Below are 13,427 nucleotides of genomic sequence, written 5' to 3' on the forward strand. Positions count from 1 at the left end.
TGTTTGCATGACAAAGCAGAATAATGGAAAATCTTTACAACAACCACAGTGAAAATGAAAGCTGCCATACAAATATATAATACTACAATAGACCATTTCTGTACCACAGGATAATGAAACCTGCTAATATTCCATTGCACAAAATGGCTTTAGCTTAACTCCATCTTATGCTGCACAGTGTTTATAGCAACCTTTTGCATATAGTTGCACAGAAGTCAATATTCCATTGCATACAAGTAACTGTGGCAAAAGATCTAGCCAGGAATTATGTCGATCAGGGAAAGAAGCGCTGGAGAAAATATGGACTACTAAAGAAAATATGCAATACAAGATCTGGGTGCTGCTGTGGAGATGGAGGTCAGCCCGCAAAAAGGCTAATGCAGGAGGGAGAATGGCTAGTATTGCAGAAGTCTGTAGCTCAACAGAATATTATTTGATGTTTTTTTGCTAGACCGAATGAATATGTTTACACTAAAATATAGGAAAAAGAACGCGGGAACTCGAAGCTTCCAGAATTATGTCATCAAGGAATCGATTAGATGTGAATTGTTATCAGCTGATTTAGATGCGATGTCAGAATCGGCTATTTTATAGATGACGTCAGCATAAGGCGTCAATGGGCTATAATGGTGCCAGCAAGATGTGTCGGACTCTACAAATAAGAAAAATTAGGGTCCAAGTTATTATTAAGTTAGAAAGTTTTCTTTTATTTTAAGAATTGTAATAAGTCATATTTGAGTAGGATTCATATTTAGGTTCCGGGTATAAATATTAGACCCTGATTATTGTAAAAAAAACAAACACTCAATCAATACACTCTTTTTAGCTTTCGTCATCGTATTAGGAGTAGGAGTACTGTAGATCTCGGTGAGTTCTTCAGCAAACAGGGCTGCATCGACCGATTGACCTCCAGCGTGCTTGTGAGTACCGCCACGACTTGTATTGTGCTTGTAAAGCTGTATCAGCTGATTGATTTTTTATGAGCCACAATATAAGTTAGTTATCGATCTGTATCGTAGTTTGTAAGGCTGCATCAGCTGATTGATCTCTTACGAATCATAATATGAATCAAAGTTATCGATTTTTTGTTAAATAACTTGTTGTTTAATATAATATCACCATTTATCGAATTTGCTAAGATTAGTATGATTTTTCTTTTGTTTTTGGTTGATTCACCGGTTATCGATCTTGTTATAATTAATATTTTATTAATTATAATAAATCATCTGATTGAGATAAAGATAGATCATCATTATATCATCTTAATTGGTCGTCTTCTAGTCTGGTCACGCTTTAAATCTTATGATTGATGGCTTATTCAGCTAGATCAGCTGTTCTATCTCTATTCTAATCAAACATAGTATGCATCCTAAAGACATGTTTTAATCTTGAATAAACTCACTAGTTAATGAGATCTAATCTAATGACACTACCATAGCTGCATCAATCTGATCGAACCTCACTGGTAAGACTCTAGATCAGAAATTATCGATTAGTGATCTTGTTTATGATCAAGATATGTACTCTGTTTGTTTGCTATGACTGCATCGACTATTTTAGCCGAATTTACCTATACTCTCACACATATAGCATGTTCTTATGAATCTGTCAACATATAGATAGTTTATAGATTCTTTGGCTTTAGTTTGTCATTATTATCATAGCTGCATCGATTCGATCGAACCTCACTATTGATGATAATAGATTAGATTCAAACTGTTTGTAGATTTATTTATATTAGAAAGTCAATTTGTTCGCATGTTATACTTTTTTCATCAAACTTATCAGCTCGACGCTTTATATCGATCATGTTCCATTTAGCCGATGATGTTTTCTCATATCGCTTTATTGCCGGATATCGATTATTTAGTCGATAGCCTTATTGAATCGGCTATCTAGCCGTATATTTGGAATTGTCTGGAGCAACACCGACATGTTCTACCTTAAATTACTGATAAGATTTTCTCTCCTTGTCAATTGCAGGCAAATTGACTGGCATGTCGTTGGGTTTCAGAATCAGCTGGTTCTGTGTTGAAGCCAAGCAGATCTCTGGTCTCATTCCGCTCAGATCTTCCGGCTTGCTGTGTGTTAATCACATCGCCATATTTTTGTCAACACACTTTTTGGCACGCCTGATGGGACTACAATCGTCATGGCGATTCATAGCGATAAGGACATTCTTATGGTACCTTATGAAGACTTATCAGATGAAGATAAAGATGTCATTGGTAAGGCTATAGAGGAGTTTCAGAACAAGTGCTTATTCTCAAACACCAAAACACGTGACAATAAAATTATTCAGAAATATCCACTGCCAAGAGTTTTGATGCATAGACAGTAAGATACAGACGAAGCTGATGATAGGCTTTTCTTTGTAGAAGCTGTCAACAAATCTGTTCATGATGCAATGCTGAATCATAATACAACTTTCTTGAATACAGTCCATAATATCATGAAGGAGGTGTTTTATGAATTTCCACTTAATCAGGTTGGACCGACTTATTACAATATTCCGTATTCGTCGATTCAGGGGACTAATCAAGCCGGTACTAGCCATCAAGAAGCAGCACTAGCTAAGAGTTACGATGCCCATGCAATTCAGAATTCATCTGAGCAAATTCAGAGTGCTACTACTAATCAAATGCAATATAATCCTAGATCATCAGTGCAGCATGCGCAACAGCCGATAAGACAAGTTCAGAATCAGATGGTTAATTTTGGTATGTCAGGCTAAATACCATCGTCGGCTCAAAAAATAGTACCATCAGTTCAAAGGATTCGTAGAGATATAGATCCTAATGTCTTCAATCAAAGATTTCAAACAGGTAAATCAGCAAGGGGCCCGATAGATAAATTTTCCATAAGGATATCATTATGGTTCAGATTATAATACCCTAAATTTGATTCCAAATCCAGGATATCAAGGCACTCAAAATTTCAATCTGTAGATGAGTCAGCAATTGTCTAGAAATCCAAACTCAAATGCTGATGAATTGTTGCTCAGAGTAACCGAAATGATAAAAAATCAGTTTGGTTTAAAACTAAAAGGGCAGACCTTTTTATACAAACGTCCATATCCAGAGTGGTATAATTTGATGACCCTTCCTATAAACTACAGGCTTCCAGAATTTGCTAAGTTCACTGGTCAAGATAGCACAAGTACAATAGAACATGTTAGTTAATATCTTATTCAGTTGGGTGAAGCCTCTGTTGAAGAAGTGCATCGAGTTCATTTCTTCTCTTTGTCCCTTGTTAGGACCAGTTTTCACTTGGTTTTCATCACTAGCGGTTAATTCTATTGTCCAATTGGAGTGGTCTTAAAAAGAAATTTCATACATATTTTTACACTGGGACAGAGAAAAGAAAGATCATAAATTTGACAACTATAAAGCAAAGAGCTAATGAATCGGATGCTGAGTTCCTTCAGAGGTTCCGAGAAACAAGAAACTTATGCTTTTCATTAAATTTGACTGATGATCAGCTAGCTGCGTTGGCCGTTCAAGGAATATTGCCAATATAGAGAGAAAAACTGCTTGGACAAAAATTTGACAATTTAGGTCAATTGGCTCAACGGGTGGCAGCACTTAATAGCCAATTTCAGAATATGCGTAGAGATACCCGATTCTAGAAGAATGCTACAATCGCTGAAGCTTATAGTCCATATTTAGTCGATGATGATGTTGAAGAAGAGAAAATTGCCGCAGCTGAATGGAATTGGGGCAAAAAGACAGTAATGATTCTAAATCCTTGGGGAAAAGAAGTTGAAGAAAGTTATGATTTTGATGTTACAAAAGCAGATAAACTTTTTAATTTCTTGCTTGAGAAGGGACAGATTAAACTGTCTGCCAATCATGTTATATTACCTCCCTATTAGTTAAATAATAAGAAGTTCTGCAAGTACCATAACACTACTTCTCATACTACTAATGATTACAAGATTTTTAGGCAGCATATTCAGAGGACTATTCAACAAGGGAAGTTTTAATTTGATATAGCTCAAAAAATGAATGTCAATGATAATCCTTTCCCAAAGGATCAGAACATGATTGATGCTAAGTTATTCAAAGGGAAAACTAAAGTTTTGACATTAGCTAGGGCAAGAGAAACTAGAACAGTTGATCCGGAGATGCAAATATCTGCTGATCAATATAGAGAAATTAAAAGGCGTCGTGACCAGCAAAAGAGCCGATATGAGCAGGGAGAAACGTCGAGAGATGGTGCGATGAGACCACGTATTACATCTCGAATTCTGTTGAATAAATGACAATGTCAGAATGAGAAAGATTATCAGCGCTGGTTAGAAGAGAAGGAATATCAACGTCAACAAGAAGAAGAGAGATATAAAAGAGAACAAGGTGAGTCACATTGGAATTGTCTTTTCTTCAGATATTGTTGGAATAAATGTTTGAGATTGCCTACTAGAAATAATTGCTCAAAATGTAGCGAACAATATTATGAGTTTAGGCAATCTCAAGTTAACCGCTGGTCTATCCATGATCGAATTGAATATCAACATAATGATGTGGATCGACGTTTAAAAAATAGAAGCATTCATGATAGGCTTGGAAAGCAAGTTGTTGATCAGAACTGGGCCAATTATAAGAGAAAAATGAAAAGTATGTTTGGCAGGAAAGGACAGTGGTGTCTAGGAGGTTTAACAAGAAGTCAGAAGAGAAGCGTACAACGCCTAAGGAGTAGAGAATTAGAACAGGCTCAGAAATCTTATAAACCGCAAGTATGGCGTGCTAAACAAGTAGCCGATAAGGGTCAGCCATCGACTAATATTCAAATGGCTTTTCTTTTACCATCTGAATTTAAAGCTCCATCAGATCAAGAAGTCTATTCGAATTTTGATGAATCAGAGCATGAAGAGATGGCAGGCCAATTGACATTGATACAACAAACTATATTTAATAAACTAGTTAAGCATTGGCATTTGAAGGCTTTATAAGTAAAGGTTTTATAAGCATTGGCGTGCGACGAGGCCGGAGGCGGAGGCCACCCGGCGCAGCTCATCGACTACCGGGGGTGGAGCACGCGTCGGGCGCCCGTGGTGGCTCATTCATCCGCCAACGTCGAACTGGCCCCTCGCGGTACCACCCGGCCTAGGCGGAGAACTCCTAGAGGCCCTACGGCGTGGCGAAGCGGAAGTCGCCGGAGACGTTCATGACCTCGCGGTTGCCAAGGATGGGGAGGAATGCGCTGCCGCGGGCCTCGTTAGACAGCGCGAGGCGACAGAGGAGGTAGAGGAGGCGGAGCTCGTCCTCGCCGCGGTCGAGGATGTCGCCGAGCTACACGGTGAGGGTGGGCCCCGCGGCCCATGAGGCGGAGGCGGAGGAGGGGGAGTCGGGGCTGCTAGATGGGGGCACGAGGCCGGACGCTCCCCGCCGTGTGCTTGCCTCGCGCGAGATGGTAGCGCCCCGCCGCGGTCCTCGCCGTCATCTCGTCCGCGGTCCCACCACTATGGGCGCAAGATTTTTGCGTCGTCTCTCCTCGACGATGCTTTTTTGCATTCTGGCTGACCTCGGATGCAAAATGGGTCCTTTATCTAGGTCTTTTGTTGGAGCATGTTTTTAGGTATGCAAAGTACTGTGAGTCACCTATTTTGCGTTTGGGTTGCGCTGTTGGAGACAGTCTTAGGGCCTCTTAGGATGGAGCTCGTTAGATCCGCCATCAGCAGAACGAAAATGCTCTCCTTAGGGCGTATGACGTTTCGGACGCGCCCTTCCTAGAGCAGTATGCTACTGGCTTCTCCGTAAAAAATTAAATGTCCATTCTCCATTCCTCCCCACCGCGACCTTCTTTCACTGCGCACATGTGTTTTTCGCAGCCGACTCCATCGCGCCGCCCGCCCGCCGCTCACCTTCCTAGTGCGCGGAAAGCTCGCCGCGGGCAGCGCTATCGCCTCCGCCCTGAAGGACGCACCCGCCCTGCTCGGTCGCCAAGAGCCACGCAACAACTCATCGGTGGTCGCACAGCCGCTCGCCCGTTGGCACCCCCCCACTCCGTAGCTTTGAGCTCTGCGTCGACGAACCTTCGTTCGCCCAAGCAGCAAGTAGATGCTACGCAGAAAGCACATGTTGTAAGAGTATGTTTCAAGTATTTTCAGATGTATGTTGCAAGTGTTGTATATCGATGTTGCACATATTGTAATGGCTATACACATATGTTTCAAGTGTATGTTTCAAATGTTTCATCTGTTCCAGACGTATGTTGCAAGTGTTTTTATCTGGACGTTGCAAAAGTAGATTTGGATATATATACTTGCATATTGGAAGCATATATTTCAAGTGTTTCATGTGTTTTATATGTATATTGCAAGTGTTTTCATCTAGATGTTGCATATGTTTGCGATAGTTTTCAAGTGTTTTAAGACGTTTTCGCAAGTGTTTGAGAAGCTTGTTTCAATTGGTCATGTGTCTTCTTTTGTATGTTTCTCTCATCACAAAAGCTCTTGACTCCAGTTTTCTGAAACCAATCATCCAAGCTGCACATAAATAATATGACTAAACATATATTAAGAACTCAATCGTGAAGGAACAAGCAACGTTAAGATGGCAAAGTACCTTTCACGCACACATTACCAGGATAGCACACCCAAAATCTTTATTCCAACCTTTGCAGCCATCCAAGTTGTGCATAAAAATATGATTAAAGATATTTTAAGGAATTGATCTCAAGAACCAGAAAAGACTAGCATGAGATGATGAGAAGTTACCTTCCATGCATACATAACGAAGAAAGCAACTGTATCTGCTGACCAGACAACAGCGAAGAACTTCACAAAGAATGGAATTATAATAACGTTGATCAGAGGGATCAGGAGAAATAAGTAGTTGAGAGCTTCTTTATCCTTATTTGAGCAGTCACAAGCCCGAAGTGAAGGTATAGCTGCAGAAGTAAATAATGCTCCATTAATATGTTGAGGAAAAGGCTCCTATGCACTATGAGATAAGCAAAAAAAAAAAAAAAAAGAGTCAAAGTTTCAAGACATGGCCACGAAGTTTTAAATTTTCTAACTCCAACATCAACTACAGGGACTTTTCATGTATAATAAGGCTGAAATATTGTTTCCAACTTTCCTCGTTAGCATGGAATTTTAAATGAACTGTCACGTGCATTTAACTCAAATAAGGTATCAGAGACTATCGGAGCCTATCAGCCAAATGGCCTTAAATTTGAGACCTCGCTAATGCAACTGTGGCCACATCTACTCATGTAGTCAAATTCCATAGGTTGAAGGGCTCTGAAGTTTGAACTGGTTAGTGCATATAATTCCATGAATAGCACAAAGACTCTCCAAAACAGACAAAAGCTGTATATCTCAGTTTTAATTGAACCTAGTACATGTGAATTCAGATCAATGTTAACTTGTCAATCAAGTTCAGATTGTAAAATAAAAAGATCAGCTTGTGCAAATTCATTATATGTCTACCATCTTACTAAATCAAGTCCACATATTACTAAATCAAAGAGAATTCATCATATGTTAGATTTCAGAATAATGGATTGACATTGCGCTTTCAGCTTTATGATCTAACATCTTGAATATGGAAATTGCAAAAGTTTGGTTGGGTTCTCAGTATAAAATATATCCAACTGCTCATGTAAGATAACCATTTGCAAATGAGCAAGATCACAACCGGAAGAGAGGATACTTCATTATGAGTTTCAGTTATCATATTTGTTTGTGTAGAATAAATCAAGCATATAAAGACAATGGTAGAAAGTAAAAACACTGTTGGTTCTTTTTGAAGCATTCACTGTAACTTTCTTAAAGAAATGTATTTTACTATAATATGTTGCCTGATAATTGGCGTGAAAGATTATTGTTTTTGAAACTGAAAGTACTGGTTGCTAGTTACGTATACAGATGGCACTTATCGTTAGGAAAATGAAAGGCTCAAAGCTATTTATTTATTTATTATTTCTTTTTTTAAAACATAATGGTAGGAGCTCTGCCTCTCTCTCTTGCAACTAAAGAGTAAAACTTGGACACCATCTTGCCTGCCACATGCGTCGGCTCGTCGGTCTGCCGCGCGCCCCTGCGATCCCGCTCTTCGCCGGCAGGTGGGCTGTCCTCCATGGCCCATGCGATCCCACCCCGCCGCCGGGAGGTGGGACCAAATACATTTATCGTGGCTTCTCTATGGAATGCCATCCGTGGCTCCAGCAACCACCCTCGCTCTCTAGCGCCGCCCTCGTGAGACCTCGCCCTCTCCCTAGTGCCGCCGCCTCCTGCTCGTGCCTCCTTGTCCTCGTGCCACCGACGTGTCGGTTCCCGAGTTGCTCCGTCGCCCCGACGCCGCCGGACGCCACCGCCTCCACGATCTGCCCGCCGCCGCCCTGATGCGCCGCCGTAGGATCTGGCGCCGTGTCCACCGCCTCCACACCGCAGGACGTGTCGCCGCCTCCACTCCACGCCACCTTGCACGCTTGGGATCTCTCCCTGACGTCCACGGAGGGAAGGACCACCAGGTGTGCCAAACCCCTCTCTTCCCTTCCTGCTGTGCGAAACGGAGCACCCAAACCCTCTTAAGCTAATTGGCTATTTGTATTCGGATTTGATCTAATTACATGTGTGTATATGCATTATGCCTGCTAACTTTGATCCCTTTCAAGATTATCATGCGTACATGTGCACACCCATGTCCTTTACTGGATCTGCGGTTGCAGTTCTCAGTTCTGTCTGCTTTGCACTGAATGTTCTGTGCACTGAAAGTTTCCCAATCAAGAAAATTTGTTTACCTGCTGATTTCAGAACTTGGCACTAGGGGCATGCTGATGTTGAAATTGATTACATATTCAGATAGACAAGCTTAGGCCATACGTGCCATCTCAACTGCTGGTCTTTTTTTTTTTGGTGATGGACTGATGGCTCTGTGTTTCTTTGCAGAGAAACAAGACGTGAAGAAAGAGAAGAAACAAAGAAGCTGATTGAGACCTCAGGTATCTCAAGTATCTCTGAACCTCTTCTTCTCATGATCGAGAACATGCTAATTCAATCTCTTTTCATGTGTTGTACCATGATACTATTGAGAGATACAAGGCAAGGCTTGTGGCCAAGGGTTATACCTAGAAAGAATGTGAAAAAAAGCCAAGGTTGCCTAGTATGGGGTAAAGCATTGAAAAGAAATCATAGAAATCATAAGGGGTTTGATCCGTTTCGGAGTCAAACCCTAACCCTAACCGGGTAAAAGAAAATAAAAAAGAGACCGAGGGTGGCGGATGTCACTGAACTCCCGGTCACCACCGCCACTGAGCGGGGAAAGATGTCGCACCGCCGTCTTTGCCGGCGTACGACAGAAAAGAAATGACCCAGTTCGGATCTAAGGAAAGGAGTAAGAAGAAGAAGTACTCGGTTGCAAGAAGAACCCGAATCCGAGCTTAAACCCATGAAGAACTCGCTGGGGAAGATGAATAGTGACTCCAGTGAGTCAAGCCCTAACCCTAACCTGCGCAAACAGCTCGGGGAACAAGAACAGTACGCAACCCTAATCCCCAATCGGCAAAGAACCAAGAAGAAAACTGACAACAAAGTAGAGAATCGATCAGATCCACTTCAGATCTAAGAAGAAAGAGGGTTTTCCTAACCCTAACCCTAACTGGGTGAAAGAAAGAAGAAAAGAGAGGGATTCGGCCTAGAAGTGACTCGAAACCGAACCCTAAACCCGTAATCGATTTTAGAAAAAAGAAGAACAGTCGGTCAGATTCCGAACCCTAACCCTAGATCTAAACCCTAATCCCCAACACCGGTTTGGATAAGAGAAAAGAAGATCCAAAGAAAGAAGGGGCAAGGGAGAAGAGGAAGAGCCATTTTGGCATACCTCGCCGCTGAGCAGTGCTGCTGCCTCACCAGTGCGCGAGGAGAAGAAAGAGCTGAGCCGGGGAGATGTTTCGCTCAGGCTCGACCAAGGAGGCGCCGTGGCCAGGCCGCTCGACGACGGCGTGCTCACCCGCTGGGGAGCGTGCACTCCGGCGAGGGGGCCAGTGACGACGCCATGGCTGCCCGCTCCACTGCTTTGCTCGCTTGGTTGTTGCTTGCTGCACTGAGAAGGAAGAACGAGCGTGGCGAAAAGAAAGGAAGAGGAGGATGAGGAGCTGGACTTGCTCCGGTGGCTGCTTTCCTCATCTCCATGGCCTCCGCCGCTGACGCCGCGCGGCTGAGAGAGCAAGGCAGAGGAGAAAGAAAGAAATGAGGCTAGCGTTTTCGGCCGACGCGGCCGAGCGGGTTTTTGATCCCGCGAAGGCTGCGCTCGACCGTCGAATGAGATCCGACGGCGAGATTTCAATGGGCCGCTCTCGGCCCAGGTGGAGCGGTGCGGGGCGCGCACGTGTGGGCCGAATTTCCGGCCCAGGCCCAGGTTGCGGCCTAGGCGTGGGGACGGCGCGGCGCGCGTGGCTGCTGGGCCGGGGTTTCGCGCTGGGCCGAGACGGCAAGCAAAGCTGGGCCGAGCTGTTGCAGGTTTTGAGCCCAAGCGAAGGAATCATTTTTTCCTTTTTTATTTTCCAAAAAAGGTTTTATTTCCTAGAAAATGAATAAATGGCTTAAAAAAATAGAAAAGAGATTTTTCATGTAAGCAAAATTCATTGAATTGAATTGTTTTTCTGCTGCTAAAGAAATTGTTTATTCTACAGTTATTTTGAACCAACGTAATGTTTAATTGGAGAAAAAGAGAGTTTTTCCGCTGCTAAAGAAATTGGTTATTCTCCAGTTATTTTGAACTAACGTGATATTTAATTGAAGAAAAAGAGATTTTGTAATGATTATGATGTTGTTATTTTCTGTCCATCGTTGTTAATAACAATATTGTAATTTAATAATTTTATGCATTAATTCTATTTCTGTCCAACGGTGATGTAGAGTTAGTGTATAAGAACAGTTGTAAATTTTAATGATTTATGCATTAATTCTATTTCTGCCCAACGATGATGTAGAATTAGTGTATAAGAACAGTTGTAAATTTTAATGATTTATGCATTATTTCTATTTCTACCCAATAGTGATGTAGATTTAATGTATAAGAACAGTTATATGTTTTCATTTTAACCAACGTTGGAATCAAGACATGCAATTGTTGTTATTTTTATGTGAAGAAAAAGTTTGACTTGGCCTTCATCTTGACTAAGGTGGACTGGGTAGTCACCTCACCGTGTTCCACAGAGCCTGTGGCACCGGTGAGGGAGACAAACGAGGCTGATGCCACTTGGGCAACTAAAGAGAGGGATTTTGAATCCCGAAAGATGTCCTATGCCCTTGAGCGTAGTAAGTGGGTCATAGCTAATAAGAAATATTTGGTTGTGATAAAGAACACGATTGAACCTGTAATTGTGGGCTCAATCCCAGAGTGTGACACGGTCATCGAGTACCTCGATAGAATAAAGAGTCGGTTCACTGGCTCTTCAAAGACATATGCTACCTAGCTGAAAAAGCAGCTGGTGACAGAGTGTTAATCTAGAAATGGTGGCATAAGAGAGCTCACGATGCGTCATCGAAATTATGGCACTGTCGTTTATGCTATATTTCAAGGGGGGAGAATAGAAAGACTAGTTAAAAATAATATTCTTCCTCCATTAGAGCTCTCAGATTTAGAACAATGCAGAGAATGCATAAAAGAAAAGTATATAAAGAAAATTAAGAAAGATGTCAAACGAATCGTAGGAATTTTACAGATTATTCACACAGACATCTGTGGTTAATTTCCTGTAAAGAATGTGGATGATAATGATTCGTTCATAACATTCATAGATGATTACTCCCGTTATGTCTACATTTATCCAATCAAAGAAAGAACAGAAGCATTGGATAAATGTAGATATTTAAGACAAAAGTTGAAATCCAACGTAATTTAGAGATTAAGATAGTTAGGTCCGACCATGGGGAGTACTACGGTCGGCATACCCCATATGGCCAAGTTCCTGGACCTTTTGCATGGTTCTTACAGGAGAATGGCATAGTAGCCCAATATTCTATACCGGGCGAACCTCAGCAGAATGGAGTAGCTGAAAGATGCAAATAGAGTACCAAGTAAGTCTGTGTCCAAAACACCGTATGAGTTGTGGACAGAAAAAGTACCCTCACTAAACCACTTACGTGTGTGGGGGAGCCCTGCTGAGGCTAAAATATTTAACCCAAACATTAGGAAGCTAGATCCCAAAACAGTAAGTTGCCATTTTATTGGTTACCCAGAAAAGTCAAAAGGTTTTCGTTTGTACTGTCCAGAGAGACATACAAAGTTTGTGAAAACGAGACACGTTGTCTTCTTAGAGGATGAATTGATGAGGGGGAGCATGGTAGCTCGAGAAATTGGCCTTGAAGAGATGCGGGTGTATGCGCCCGCTCCAATATTTCATGAGTCAATTTTCTCACTACCTGCTGTCGCTGCACCAACAGTGCAAGATACTATGGTGTCAGCACCTGTTGTTATTCTGCCTATGGCAACAATAAATGACCATGAGGAACCTGTTCTTCAAGATCCTGTAGAACCTATTGCCACACATGAGGGGGAGCAACAACAACCTCAAACAGAAGATGTGCAAAATATGGAGGCCCCTAGAAGTTCTCAAAGAGTTAGAAAATCAGCTATTTCTGCTGACTATGAAGTATACAACACTGATGAATTTTAAATGGAGGATGATTCCACCTCATTTGAAGAAGCCATGAGAAGTGATCATTCATCAAAGTGGCTTGAGGCCATGAAAGATGAAATAAAATCAATGAATGCCAATAAAGTTTGTGACTTGGAAATAATTCTCAAAGAAGCAAAAACAGTAGGCTGTAAATGGGTCTATAAAACAAAACTTGCCTCTCAAGGGAATGTAGAGAGATATAAAGTGCGACTTATGGCAAAAGGCTTTACGTAAAGAGAATGGATTGATTACAATGAGACATTTTCTCCAGTCTCATGTAAGGATTCCTTCAGAATCATAATGGCATTAGTGGCACATTACGATTTAGAATTACATCAGATGGATGTAAATACGACATTTCTCAACGAGGACTTGGAGGAAAATGTTTACATGGCACAACCGAAAGGTTTTGTCATGGAAGGAAAAGAACGAATGGGATGCTGCCTAAAGAAAACCATTTATGGATTAAAACAAGCTTCAAGACAGTGGTACTTGAAGTTTGATCAGACAATAAGAAATTTTGGATTTAAAAAGAATGTAGAGGACAATTGTGTCTATACAAAGTTTAAGAATGGAAAGTTTATCTTCCTTGTCCGATATGTGGATGATATCTTACTTGCTAGTAGTGATATCAGTCTACTACTGGAAACAAAGAAGTTTTTGTTCTCAAAATTTGATATGAAAGATCTTGGTGAAGCTTCGTTCGTTCTAGGGATCGAGATTCACCGAGATAGAAGTAAAGGGGTACTAGGACTGTCTCAAAAGGCATACATAGAAAAGATCTTAAAGAGAATCAG

Source organism: Miscanthus floridulus, chromosome 16, assembly GCF_019320115.1.
Source record: "Miscanthus floridulus cultivar M001 chromosome 16, ASM1932011v1, whole genome shotgun sequence".
Taxonomy (NCBI): Eukaryota; Viridiplantae; Streptophyta; class Magnoliopsida; order Poales; family Poaceae; genus Miscanthus; species Miscanthus floridulus.